Source organism: Lathyrus oleraceus, chromosome 5, assembly GCF_024323335.1.
Source record: "Lathyrus oleraceus cultivar Zhongwan6 chromosome 5, CAAS_Psat_ZW6_1.0, whole genome shotgun sequence".
NCBI lineage: Eukaryota > Viridiplantae > Streptophyta > Magnoliopsida > Fabales > Fabaceae > Lathyrus > Lathyrus oleraceus.
Window position 1 is genome coordinate 510680394 of NC_066583.1, and position 13954 is coordinate 510694347.

The window sequence follows — 13954 nt, forward strand, 5'->3', positions numbered from 1 at the left end:
AACCACGTGCTTCCAAGCCTTGCCACACTTCAAATCTTCTCCTATGATGCTTGTGAGATGAATGATGATGAACTGGAAGCTCGATGATGTAAGAAACAAGCTCAATCTTCAACTGCCATGGAACCTTCAAGCTATGAACATGAACAAGAGTGCCACGATTTCCTCTGCTTCCACGTCCAAATGTGCTCAATTATGCTTCATGATGATGAATGGATCAATGAAAAGTGTTTAGGTTTGAAGAATTTTGGAAAAAATGTGAGAGAAAAATTTGGAGAATTTTCTTGAATCTAGATCTGAAATCTGTTAATTGTGAAAACAGTTAGGGTTTAAGCATTTATACTCCATGCTAATCATGTTTAGGAACTGTTTAGGACCAATGCAAAAGAGTTTAATCCATTTTGTGGTGTAAGTGCAAAAATGCAATTCCCATCTCATGCCGCCCCATGCACGTGAACAGTGCATGTTCTGGTTCAAAATGCCTTAAAATGATTCCATGCACACTTTTGAATTGATTTGGTATGCATATGTTCAACCAAAATGAGTTTATGAAAATTTCCCCAAAAATCTTCATGAACGCACCAATGATCATGCAAAGAGATTTCATGCCAAGTGATAGTATGCTTGGAAAATACATGTTACAAGGATCAAAGTGCAAAAAGAACCACCCAAATTGGAGTTTTGGTTTGAAAGTTATGCCCATTTGAAGTTTAAACCACACTTTGCCATGATTGGACCATATCTCCTCAACCACACATGAGAAATCCATGATCTTGGACTTTTTGGAAATGGGAGAGAAAGATCTTCAACTTTCATGTTGGATAAAATTTCATTTGAAGCTTTCTTGATGATGTAATCTTGAGTTGAAGTTGATCCAAAATCTTTCCATTTTTGGAAAGTTCAAATTACAGGTCACTTGCTATTTTTGGAAAGTCTTGATCTGACTTCAAATTCTTCAATGTTGATGTTTGAAATGTCAAATGAGACTTGTTTAAACATGAATGAAGCATATCTAACCACTTCCCACCTTCAAATTCACCATTGACTGTGAAGTTGACTTCTGTTGACTTTTGTGGGTCTCAGATGATTTGTAGATGGACTTATGAGCTCTGAGCCTTCAACACTTGGCGAAATCACTTCAAAATGATCCTTGAATCATATGAACTCATGGGAATCACCCTAGGGCTTTGATCTCATGGACAATGCTCTTGTTGCCTTGCACAATTGAATCTCCTAACTAGTCTGACTGATGCAATGTAATGGACTATGCAATGCTAATGCAATGGTTATTGACCTAAAAATGAAATGTATATACAAATAGGAGGTGCAAATTTGAGGTGCTACAGCTGCCCCTATTCAATCAACTGGGAACCTGAACGGATGAGAGCAACGGCTGTCAGACCTTCAAGGTAAACAGGGATTGAATACCAAAGAACCGTAGAAATTTGCACTCTGCGGGAGATGAACAGGATATTTGCAACAGTAACCAGACAAGACGTTTACCGACGACTCTACTGGGGAGTTTGACTTTTATCAAAAGAAAGATACAGCCAGACGTCAACGGACGAATGGGAAAAACTCAACGTTTATCGACACCAACGGAGAGGTGACCAGACATCAACGGATGACTGGGAAGACTCGACAAGACGTCAACGGACGAACGGGAGAAGCTCGACGTTTATCGACACCAACGGAGAGGTGACCACTCCACTGGGGAAGGAAAAAAGGTACTTGCAACCGGAAACCAGACAGGACGTTTACCGACGACTCTACTGGGGATCTCTGGCTGGGGAACAACCAGACATTTACCGATGACTGGGATGAGACTCGATGTTTACCGACATCGAAAGATGATGTTTACCGACACCAACAAAAGACGACCAGACATTTACCGATGACTGGGGATGAAGATATACAACCAGACGTCAACGGACGAATGGGAAAAACTCAACGTTTACCGACACCAACGGAGAGGTGACCAGACATCAACGGATGAATGGGAAAGGACTCGACCAGACGTCAACAAACGAACGGGAGAAGCTCGACGTTTACCGACACCAACGGAGTGGTGACCAGACATCAACGGATGAATGGGAAAGGACTCGACCAAACGTCAACGGACGAACGGGAGAAGCTCGACGTTTATCGACACCAACAGAGAGGTGACCAGACATCAACGGATGAATGGGAAAGGAAGCGACCAGACATCAACGGACAAACGGGAGAAGCTCGATGTTTATCGACACCAACGGAGAGGTGACCAAACATCAACGGATGAATGGGAAAGAAAGCGATACAACCAAACGTCAACGGACGAATGGGAGAAGCTCGACGTTTATCGACACCAACGGAGAGGTGACCACTTCATTGGGGAAGGAGAAAAGGTATTTGCAACCGGGAACCAGATAGGACGTTTACCGACGACTCTACTGGGGATCTCTGGCTGGGGAACAACCAAACATTTACCGATGACTGGGATGAGACTCGATGTTTACCGACATCGAAAGATGATGTTTACCGACACCAACAAAAGACGACCAGACATTTACCGATGACTGGCTATGAAGATATACAACCAGACGTCAACGGACGAATGGGAAAAACTCAACATTTACCGACACCAACGGAGAGGTGACCAGACATCAACGGATGAATGAGAAAGGACTCGACCAGACGTCAATGGACCAACGAGAGAAGCTCGACGTTTATCGACACCAACGGAGAGGTGACCAGACATCAACGGATGAATGGGAAAGGACTCAACCAGACGTCAACGGACGAACGGGAGAAGCTCGACGTTTATCGACACCAACGGAGAGGTGACCAGACATCAACGGATGAATGGGAAAGGAAGCGACCAGACGTCAACGGACGAACGAGAGAAGCTCGACGTTTATCGACACCAACGGAGAGGTAACCAGACATCAAAGGATGAATGGGAAAGGAAGCGATACAACCAAACGTCAACGGACGAATGGGAGAAGCTCGACGTTTATCGACACCAACGAAGAGGTGACCAGACATCAACGGATGACTGGGGAAAGAGATATTACGCACATCGAAAGATGATGTTTACCGACATCAATAAAGGGACGACCAGACATTTACCGATGACTGGGATGAGACTCGATATTTACCGACAACAAAAAAGAACACACACGGGTGCAAACATGACACTCACCGGTATCACAAGAATGAAATCTTCAATACGTCAAGACAAGGCCAAACACTTGCTGGGGATCTCACTGGGGAGAATCAAGCTTTCCTCTCACTTGCGGGTGAGGAAATAAACCTCTGGGGAATTACCACTCTTGAATGCTACCAGGAGCAACTGTAGCAAACGTGCCGTACAGATGTTGAACAACGATCCACCTCTGCCGGGGATATGGTCTGATTAGGTTTAACACATGAATGCATATGTTTGAATTTTTCTATGGCGTAATGCTCCATATTTAATGGAGATGCTACGCGATTTGAGGATGCAATGATCACTACATGCAAGATAATAAAAGATGCGCTCCTGCTGGGGAGCAAACGGGTTAGATTTCCGTATTTTATCGCTTTCTTAGCTGGAAGACCTCGATAGGAGGCATTTGTTTTCTTTTGTTTATTTACTTCTGAGCCCCTTGTTGGCACATTTACTTTATACATGTTTGTTTTGTATGTGTTCGTATCCCTGCAGGTAGCGCGGTTCCTTCATCAAGGACTGCCTTTTTGCCCTTGAGCATCCCAAACCCTAAAACCCAAAGCAACACGTTAACTCCTTCTACTACAGGCGAGTAAGTCTCCAAAGGTCGAGCATCCGGTAGATTGCGTAGTGACGTCGTTCGTCCAAAACCCAATCCATAACCCCATAGTTAGCTGAAATACGTTTTGCTCTGATTCTCAGGCCAGATGAGATACGCAGGCATAAGACGCGATGTCTTAGCGAGCAAACATCCCCCCAACCCATAGGTAGCCGAGCTACGAAGACTCTGATTCTCATATTCAGATGAGATACGTATGCAGTGGATGCGACATCCGCGCGAGTCATTTTCATTTAACCCTTTTTTTTTTGGTAAACAGCACAAGATAAACTCACACCCTTTAGACAAGAACTACAAAAGTGGATCCCGTAGAGTACTACGGATGCGTAGGGGTGCTAATACCTTCCCTTCGCATAACCGACTCCCGAACCCAAGATTTGGTTGCGAGACCCCGTCTTGTCCTTTCCTTTTTCAGGTTTACTTCGAGCGTTTCCTTTCCTTCCTTTGGGATGACTAACGCACGGTGGCGACTCTTCTGTCTTTTTCTTTCGCCGGTTGTTTTTTTTGCGCACTGTATTTTTCAGGTTGCGACAGCTGGCGACTCTGCTGGGGACTAAGAAGTTAACCTCTTGCTGGTCCATCTTCCCTAAGCGAGTCCTTCCTAGCTTGTGTGATTTCTTGTTTATTGGGTGTTCATGCTTTTGTACATTTATTTGCTTACCTGCTTGCACGCATCTGTTGTATCTATTGGATCTGTTTGTTTGTTTGTTGGGATGGGATGTTCTATGAGAGATAAGCCCATTACCCAGGCTTGAGTGTACACACAGGTTTTAGAGTGGATGATCATGAGGCTTGCGTGGCATGTTGCTACGTTAAGTCGTTCGTGAAGAACCACACCCAGACGAGGTTTCTTTTGGATATATTATGTCCTACGGATGTTCCGTAACGACATGGTGTTCCTTTAGAAATCGTCGACTCTGGTGACCATTTCCCGAGAACTCAGTCGAGGCCTCTCCTCCGAGACATGATTATGTTAGCTCTGGTGGGCGCATTCTCGTTGATAAATCGAGGACCCCGAGACTGGGAACTTGCTTTAGGATGTCCTGTTGAGGGGAGTCAGTGGAGGTCTTTTATCCCGTAATAATGCCAAACCTTCAGTGGTAAACGTATTATTCGCGACTGAAGGGCTGAAGCTGACGAACTTCTGTTCTCAGAACCTACCAGTGAGGGGTGGGCTAAATTCAGGAAACCTTAACCTCCAACCAACCCGGTTTTCTGGAGCATAGTTTTGGTCTTGTATTATATTCCTCAGTGAATTTCTCTCCAGGAAGTGCAACCTGACAGATGTTCAAGCGGATCCATCAATTCTGATTGACATGCTTTTGCATTGCATAACATCATTTGCATATTTGCATCCAACATCTCATGCTTATTCATTTGCAGGGTATTCCCTTTCAAAACGGGTGTGCCTTAAAACTGAACAAGCAGTGCATCGCATACCATGCATATTAACCCTTGTCTGTTTTGCAGGTGTCACCGCAGTGTCTAATGTTTGTTCCATGTATCAGGCAGTTATTGGTCCCAAGCGAGTTCACAGATACCCGACAAAGGAAAACCGTCCACGACTAGCGATGGACCAAGTACAGAAAGAGCTGGCTGATATGCGTGAAAGGATGGATCAGTTCATGACATTGATGACTGGTATGGCAAAAGGCCAGGAAAAGCTGAGGGAATTGGTTGAGCAACCGAGACCCGATCCGGAGGTGGAGATACCAAATGCTGAGGGAAACCCTGGTAACCCTGGGAACGCTGATAACCCTGTGAACACTGGTAACGCGGGTAACGCAAATGCTGATGGAAACCCGGGTAATGTTGGCAACACAGGGAATGTTGGAAATGGTATTGGCGGAAGGTACAATGTGAATCAAGGAATTCGGATTAACGGGCACCCCGTTACTGAAGATTATCAGTATGATCAATTTTCTTTGCACGACGAGGCCCTCGAGACCACTCGCCGTATGGATGAGCTTGCTGAGAAGCTCAAATCTTTGGAGTCTCAAAATTCCTTAGGCTTTGAAGTCACAAATCTTGGTCTGGTTCAGGGAGTAAGGATTCCTCACAAGTTCAAACCCCCTACTTTTGAGAAATACAACGGGGCTTCTTGCCCACGCACTCATCTCCAATCTTATTTGGGAAAGTTGGGAGCTCACACGGAAGATGAAAAGCTGTGGATGTACTATTTTGAAGACAGTCTAACTGGAGCTTCTCGTGAATGGTATTCTCATTTGTCTCGTACTACCATCAAGAGCTGGAAAGACTTGGCAGAGGCTTTTGTCAAGCAATATCAATACAACTTGGACATGGCTCCAAATCGGACCTTGTTGCAAGGTATGTCCCAGACTGCCAAGGAGACCTTTAGAGAATATGCTCAGCGTTGGAGACAGATTGCTGCGTCCGTCCAACCCCCTATGTCTAAAAGGGAGATGGCGGACATGTTCATGAACACTCTTCAAGGCAATTATATTGAGAGATTGGCTGCTTGCCCGTCAATCAGCTTTGCAGAGATAGTAATTGCTGGAGAAAGAATCGAGAGTCTGTTGAAGATGGGCCGAATTCAAGACAATAGTGTTTCCAACCCATCAGGTCCCAAGAGACCGTTTGCTGGTAACGGTCAGCAAAGAAAAGAAGGCGAGGCAAGCGTTGTGTATGCCGGCAGAGGCAGGAGTAAAGGACGCCCTAATTATTATCAAGATCAAGTGGCCGCAGTCACTATTCCAACACCTGTTCCTCAACCGCAATATCATCCGCAACAACAACCCAGGTACAACAATCAACAACAAGGAGGTAATCCAGGTCAGCACAGACACTATCAACAACGTCCAAGGCAGACGGACCGGGTCATCGAGCCAATCCCAATGCCTTATTCAGTATTACTTCCCAAGTTGATTGACATGAATCTGGTTACGTTGAGAACTCTGGCCCCACCAATCGATCCCAATAATTTGCCTAGAGGTTATGATGTCAACGCCAGATGTGCTTTTCACTCCAACGCACCTGGCCATACTACAGATAATTGCAAGGCTCTCCAGTTAAAGGTACAAGATTTGAGAGATGCCCAGGCTATCAATTTTGCTCCGGTGCCTAATGTTATCCAGAACCCGATGCCGGCTCACGGCGGGCAGAGGATTAATGCTGTTGATAGTGGGGAAACTTTGAATTTGGTTTCTGATGTGACTAAGGTGAAGACTTCGCTATCGGTGGTTAAAGACCGACTTCTGAAAGGATATATTTTCCCGGGCTGTGGGGAAGAATGCATAAATTATCAAGCTGCCGAAAACGGATGTGACAGTTTGAGAAGGGGTATTCAGCAACTGATAGATGAAGGTTGTCTTCAGTTCGATCAGGCCCGTCCAGTGAAGAATGATGTATCGACGGTGACGTTTTATTTCACTCCTGAAGAAATATATGTTCCCGAGAGACTCGCTCCGACAACAATATATTTCCCAGAAAGTATAGAACCAGCAGCGGTGAACATCGAAAGTTCAGCACCAGTCGCAATTTACTCTGACAGCCCTCAACCGACTTTGGTTGGTCCAATCACCATCACGGTACCAGGACCTGTTCCGTATGAGAAAGACAGTGCTATCCCGTGGCACTATGGGGCTGATATCTACTGCCAGGGGCAGAAAGTTAACGAAGAAGACATTGACATTGGTAGCTCCGCTGTAGACAATGTTGGAGGGGTTGGTGGCTTCACTCGCAGTGGACGCCTATTTGCACCATCAACATTACGCGCGAATACTGAAGCCGAGGCAGCTGCCAAGGCTAAAGGGAAACAGGTATCCACCGAAGAGGTTACTACTGAGGAAGATCCTCCTAAGACCGCATTCGAGAAGGAAGTGGATGAGTTTATGAGGATTATCAAGAAAAGTGACTACAAGGTAGTCGACCAGCTAAATCAGACACCCTCAAAGATCTCCATTCTCTCACTATTGCTGTGCTCTGAGGCGCACAGAGCAGCCTTGTTGAAAGTACTGAATATGGCCTATGTTCCACCGGAGATAACTGTTAACCAGCTGGAGTCGGTAGTTTCCAATGTAAACGCTAGCCGGGGGCTAGGTTTCACCGATAATGACCTGACATCTGAGGGCAGGAATCACAACAAAGCCTTGCATATCACAATGGAGTGCAAAGGGGTGATGCTTTCCCATGTTTTGGTTGATACAGGCTCTTCTCTAAATGCTCTTCCAAAGAAAGCCTTAACGAAGTTGGATTGTGATGACACCATCCTGAGGCCAAGTAACTTAGTTGTGAGGGCTTTTGATGGCTCTAAGAGAGCTGTCTTTGGCGAACTTGAGTTGCCAGTTAAGATTGGACCGCAGGTATTCAAGAGTACCTTTTATGTGATGGATATCCAGCCTGCCTACAGCTGTCTGCTAGGTCGACCTTGGATTCATGCTGCCGGTGCTGTTACTTTTACCCTCCACCAGAAGCTCAAATATGAACTAGAAGGTCAGATCGTCACTGTATGTGGTGAAGAGGATATTTTTGTTAGCCACCTGTCTACATTTAAGTATGTAGAGATGGATGGCGAGATGCATGAGATGCTGTGTCAGGGCTTCGAAACTACAAACATCAATGAGGTCGCGCCCGAAGCTGTCTTTTCACCTGAGTTTGAGAAGGTCGGGACTTCTATCTCTTCATACAAGCAAGCTGTCGAAGTGGTTAAAGCTGGTAATGCCCAAGGCTGGGGCAAATTTGTGGAGCCAGTCATCAAAGAAGACAAGTTTGGATTGGGGTATGCTCCGGGATCTCAGAAGAATGAAACCGGTACTCTCTCCAGCGGGGGTTTGGTTTCCCCCCACATCGTCAATGCTGCAGATGAAGACAAGGCTGACAGCGACTGTGACTTAGATAACTGGATTCGCCCGTGTGTCCCGGGAGAAAAGCTCGACAATTGGTCGTCTGAAAAAACCATCCGGGTTACTCTGCTGAAAGAGTGATTTTTATTGTTTTCCTTTATTACATGCATAATAAACTCTTACACTTTGCCCAAGGTGTAACGGCTCATTTGTAGGGTCATCCATTTAGTTACGTTTCGCAATTATTTTTATCATCAATAAAGGACGGCTTTTGCAAACAATTTTGTGTTCTCTTTCTTTCAGTTTTTTTTACTTTTTACAAAAAAAATGGCAATGTTTCTTTTTTCGTTTTTCCTTTCTTTCAAAAAAAATCTCTCATTCTAAGGTAAAGCATGATCCTCCATCATGCAGAGCCGACCACTCGGATCTCACTGCTAACGACACTGCTATGGCCAAGTATGACTTCGACAATCCTATATATCAAGCCGAAGAAGGGGCTGAGGAAGATTGTGAATTGCCTGAAGGGTTAGCCAGATTGTTGAAACAGGAGGACCGAGCTATTACACCTTATCAGGAGGTGGTTGAGACCATCAACATTGGTACCGAAGACGACAAGAAAGAGATCAAGATCGGGGCAAGTCTACAGGCCGAGAGGAAAGACCATTGATCATGTACTTGACTGTGTTAAAAAGGTCAATGGGTTGTGTGCTCGGTCAGCATGACGAGTCAGGTCGAAAAGAGCATGCAATATACTACCTTAGCAAAAGTTTACCGACTGTGAACAAAGATACTCATTGCTCGAGAAAACTTGCCGCACTTTGGCATGGGCTGCTCGCCGACTAAGACAGTATATGTTGACTCACACGACTCTATTGATATCAAAAATGGATCCAGTCAAGTATATTTTTGAAAAGCCATCACTTACCGAAAAGGTTACTAGGTGACAAATGATACTGACAGAGTATGACATCCAATACACTTCACAAAATCCATCAAGGGAAGTGTCTTGTCAGACTATCTTGCAGAGCAACCGATTGATGATTACCAACCTATGAGGTTTGACTTTCCTGATGAGGACATCATGTTTCTCAAATTGAAAGATTGAGAGGAACCACTCCCAGAGGAGGGGCCTGACCCTGAATCCAAATGGGTTATGATGTTTGATGGGGCGGTCCATGTCAATGGTCGCGGAGTTGGTATAGTGTTGATCACACCGGAATGGGGTTCATATGCCATTTGGTGCCAGAATAACTTTTCCCTGCACCAACAATGAAGCCGAATACGAAGCTTGTATCCTAAGACTTGAGGAAGCCGTCAATATACAGATTAAAACCCTGGATGTATACGGGGATTCAGCTTTGGTCATCAATCAAACCAACGGGAAATAGTATACACCTCAGCCTCATCTGGTTCCTTACAGAGACTACACGAGAAGATTGTTAACTTTCTTTTGAAGAAAACCAATTTGCTGATGCTTTGTTTACCTTGTCTTCGATGATTAAGGTGCTATGCTGGAACTACGTACCCAGAATTGACGTATCTCGGTCAGAGACGAATGAAGAAAGCATTTGGTCAGAAAGCGCGCCCTCAGGGGTATCAAGTCGGTGAATTGGTACTCAAAAGATTTCTTCCTCCCAACACAGATCACAGGGGCAAATGGACACCGAACTATGAGGGTCCGTACGTGGTTAAAAGGATTTTCTATGGCGGAGCTTTGATGCTAACAACCATGGATGGCGAAGGATTCCCGTCCCCTGTCAACTCAGACGCAGTTAAAAAATACTTCGCATAAAATAGACCCGCTGGACGATAAAAAGAATAGTCCAGGCAAAAAAGGGCATCCCGACGAACCAAAGAAAAAAAAGAATAAAGAGGTTCGGGCAAAAATTAGGGATATAAAAAAAGAGTACACCCGGTGAGTCGAAAACCCAAAAGGGCGGCTCAGGCAAAAAATGGGTATCCCGGTGGATTGAAAACCCGAAAAGGGGACGATCCAGGCAAAAGTTAGGGAATAAGCGAATGACTGTGATCTGAGTTCATCAGTGTTATATCACCGTTTCATTCAATCCGGCAATCTTCGAAGGTTAAAGATCGACTAATCATCCACTTCAGAAAGCAAGATGAGCAGAGCGTCTTGAGGACATACGAGTCATAGCAGAGTCGAAACTCAGTGGGACCCCATATCCCCGTTGTCATTAGGATAGTTCTCTTTTTATAGCGATCACCTCTTTTCAGGGATCAGCTTCCTGATACCCTCGCCTATTCCTGGCACAAATTTTCTCCCCATTAAGAGTCGAATAATTCAGTTAAAGAGCCTCTTTATTTTTCATTTATCAGTTTGTTTGCAAAAATGTTCGAATTTTTGATAAAACATATTGCATATGAACATAATGGTGGCTTTTGCAGATGATTTGCACAGGAAAACATTTAAAATTGCTTTGAATGTGCTTAATCCCGGACGGTGAATTCAAACCGAGTAATTCCCCCGAGGCATATGTGTATTTTTGGTTGCAGGTCACAGGAACCGGATGCCAAGTTATGAATCCTCATCCCCAAGCGGTTGACAAAGTCTCTCCTCAGCAGAGCATGTTCCCCAACAGAGTTGACAGTATCCAGACTGTCTATCCCCAGTAGAGTTGACAGTATCCAGACTATATATCCCCAGCGGAGTTGACAGTGTCAGACTGTATCTTCCTAGCAATAGCGGAGTGGTTGCATACCCAACGGACAAGAGGGTGGTGTTCTCAGTGTTCATCTCATCCCCAGCAGATTATTTCTAACAGATTTGTTCTAATCCCCAGCTTGAGGATGATTAGCAAGTTCATATCCCCAGCAAAGGTCGTTTCCTACGACATTTCCCCAAGAAGTGTTTTCCCCACAGACTCTCCTCACAGAGCCTCGCCGAGAAAAGTTTCCATAGTTGATACTCCCCCCGCAAGGTCAACTCTTCAAGCAGCCAATTTGTTTTTGGTGGCTCATTGGTCCCAGCAGACGGATCATTCCCCACAGAGCATTCAAGGATTGATACAGCGATCTGTTCCCTACCGGAGTTTGCTTCCCTAAGCAGATTTCTTTTTACACCATGCATAACATTTGCATTTGCATGCATATCATATCAAGCATACACATAAGCTGATAAATAGGTTCTTCCAAGCAGACTGAAGAATTACTTTACAACCAAGGTCATGAGATCCAGCCAGAGGATCAAGCGTAAGTGATCCAGCCTGAGGGTCATTTCAAAGATTCAGCCTGAGAATCGTGTTCCAGTGATCCAGCCTGAGGGTCATTTCGAAGATTCAACCTGAGAATCGTGTTCCAGTAAGCCAGCCTAAGGCTCAATTTGAAGATTCCCCAGTGAAGTCGCCTACAAGCTTTATTTCCCCAGCAAGCCTAAGTCTAATTGAGGAGTTGTTACAACATGTTTTAGCCCGAAGAATATGTATGAAGCCCAAAAGTGGAATATGCTCGAAGCTGCATATCTAATATGAAGGTTGGGTGTAGATTTCAAAAGAGGGTCAACCAGCGCATGCCTCAGATGCGGGATCCTAATGATGGGAATTTATCATCAAAATAATCCAGATCTAGCCAGAAGATCGAAATAGATTCAGCCAGAGAATCAAAACAATTCAGATCTAGCCAGAAGATCGAAGTAGATTCAGCCAGAGAATCAAAGGAAATAGATTCAGCCAGAGAATCGAAACGAAGGAGATCTAGCCAAAAGATCGAAGAAGATCTAGCCAGAAGATCGAAGTCAGGTCTAGCCCGAAGATCGGAAATAGATTCAGCCAGAGAATCGAAAAAATTCAGATCTAGCCAGAAGATCGAAGTAGATTCAGCCAGAGAATCAAAGGAAATAGATTCAGCCAAAGAATCGAAACGAAGGAGATCTAGCCAGAAGATCGAAGAAGATCTAGCCAGAAGATCAAAATCGTATCCATCCCTAGGATGAAAATTAATATCCAACCAGAGGACTAAATTAAGTATAGGTTCAGCCAGAGGATCGAAACTCCAGATTAAGCCAGAGGATCGGAAGAAAAATAAACAGCACGGTGTATTTCCGCGTTTTTGTGGTGTTCTCGGAGCGCAAATTTTCGGTCTATCTTTGGTATTCAATCACAGCTCACCCCGTTTGTCTGATAAGCTGTTCGCTTTCATCCTACTCGGTTTAGCTGATGATTGAATAGGGGCAGCTGTAACACCCCAAAATTTTCCCTCCTCATTCATGCATTCATTTAGCATTTCATATTGCATTTCATCATGTCAATCAGAATTAGATCCAGAAAAAAAAATGAAAAAAAAATGAAAAATAAAACGAAAAAAAAATAAATAATAATAATAATAATAATAATTTTTTACAAAAAAAATAAATAAATCAAAATAAATCAAAATAATAATAAAAAAATAAATAAAATATAATAAAAAATTTTGGACTTGGGTCTCTCTTATTTGAGCCCACAAAACCATGAAATTCAATCTATAAATACCAAGGCTTCACTTGAGAAAAAGGGAGAGAAGAAAAATACTCTGAGGTTTCCTTGGAACAAAACCATGGACAAAACCTGAAGAGAAACCTGACAGAGAACTCAGAGCAGCCTCCAAACCCTAAAGGGCCTCACGAGTGCAACTCAATTTCAATCAAGCTCTCCAATCAGGTTTGCCCTATTCCCATTATTTTACGCCTTCAATTTGAATGTTCTAAATGTGTGATGTATTATGAATGGGTGAAACCTATGCCTTGAATGTTTAATCACATGATTTCTGAAGTGTATGCCACAGGGTTTGAGGTTTCTGAAACCATACTGTTATCCATGAAAAAAATGCTTATAGTATTTCACTAACCCTTTTGTTGAGTTTTTGTGAGGGCTCACATGACTTTTGCAGGGATAACTTGCGTGGTTTCCCACTTTATTTGTGGGATAACCCCTGGAGGTTCATTCCGATTACCTGTACTGACCCACTTTCTTTGATGGCATTAGCTTGGGAGATCCCTGGGTTTCTTACTCCTTTAATCGCTGTTACTTCGGATCTTCATCTGTGTGGTACTTTTACCTCTTTTCCGTATTTTATCGCTTTCTTAGCTGGAAGACCTCGATAGGAGGCATTTGTTTTCTTTTGTTTATTTACTTCTGAGCCCCTTGTTGGCACATTTACTTTATACATGTTTGTTTTGTATGTGCTCGTATCCCTGCAGGTAGCGCGGTTCCTTCATCAAGGACTGCCTTTTTGCCCTTGAGCATCCCAAACCCTAAAACCCAAAGCAACACGTTAACTCCTTCTACTACAGGCGAGTAAGTCTCCAAAGGTCGAGCATCCGGTAGATTGCGTAGTGACGTCGTTCGTCCAAAACCC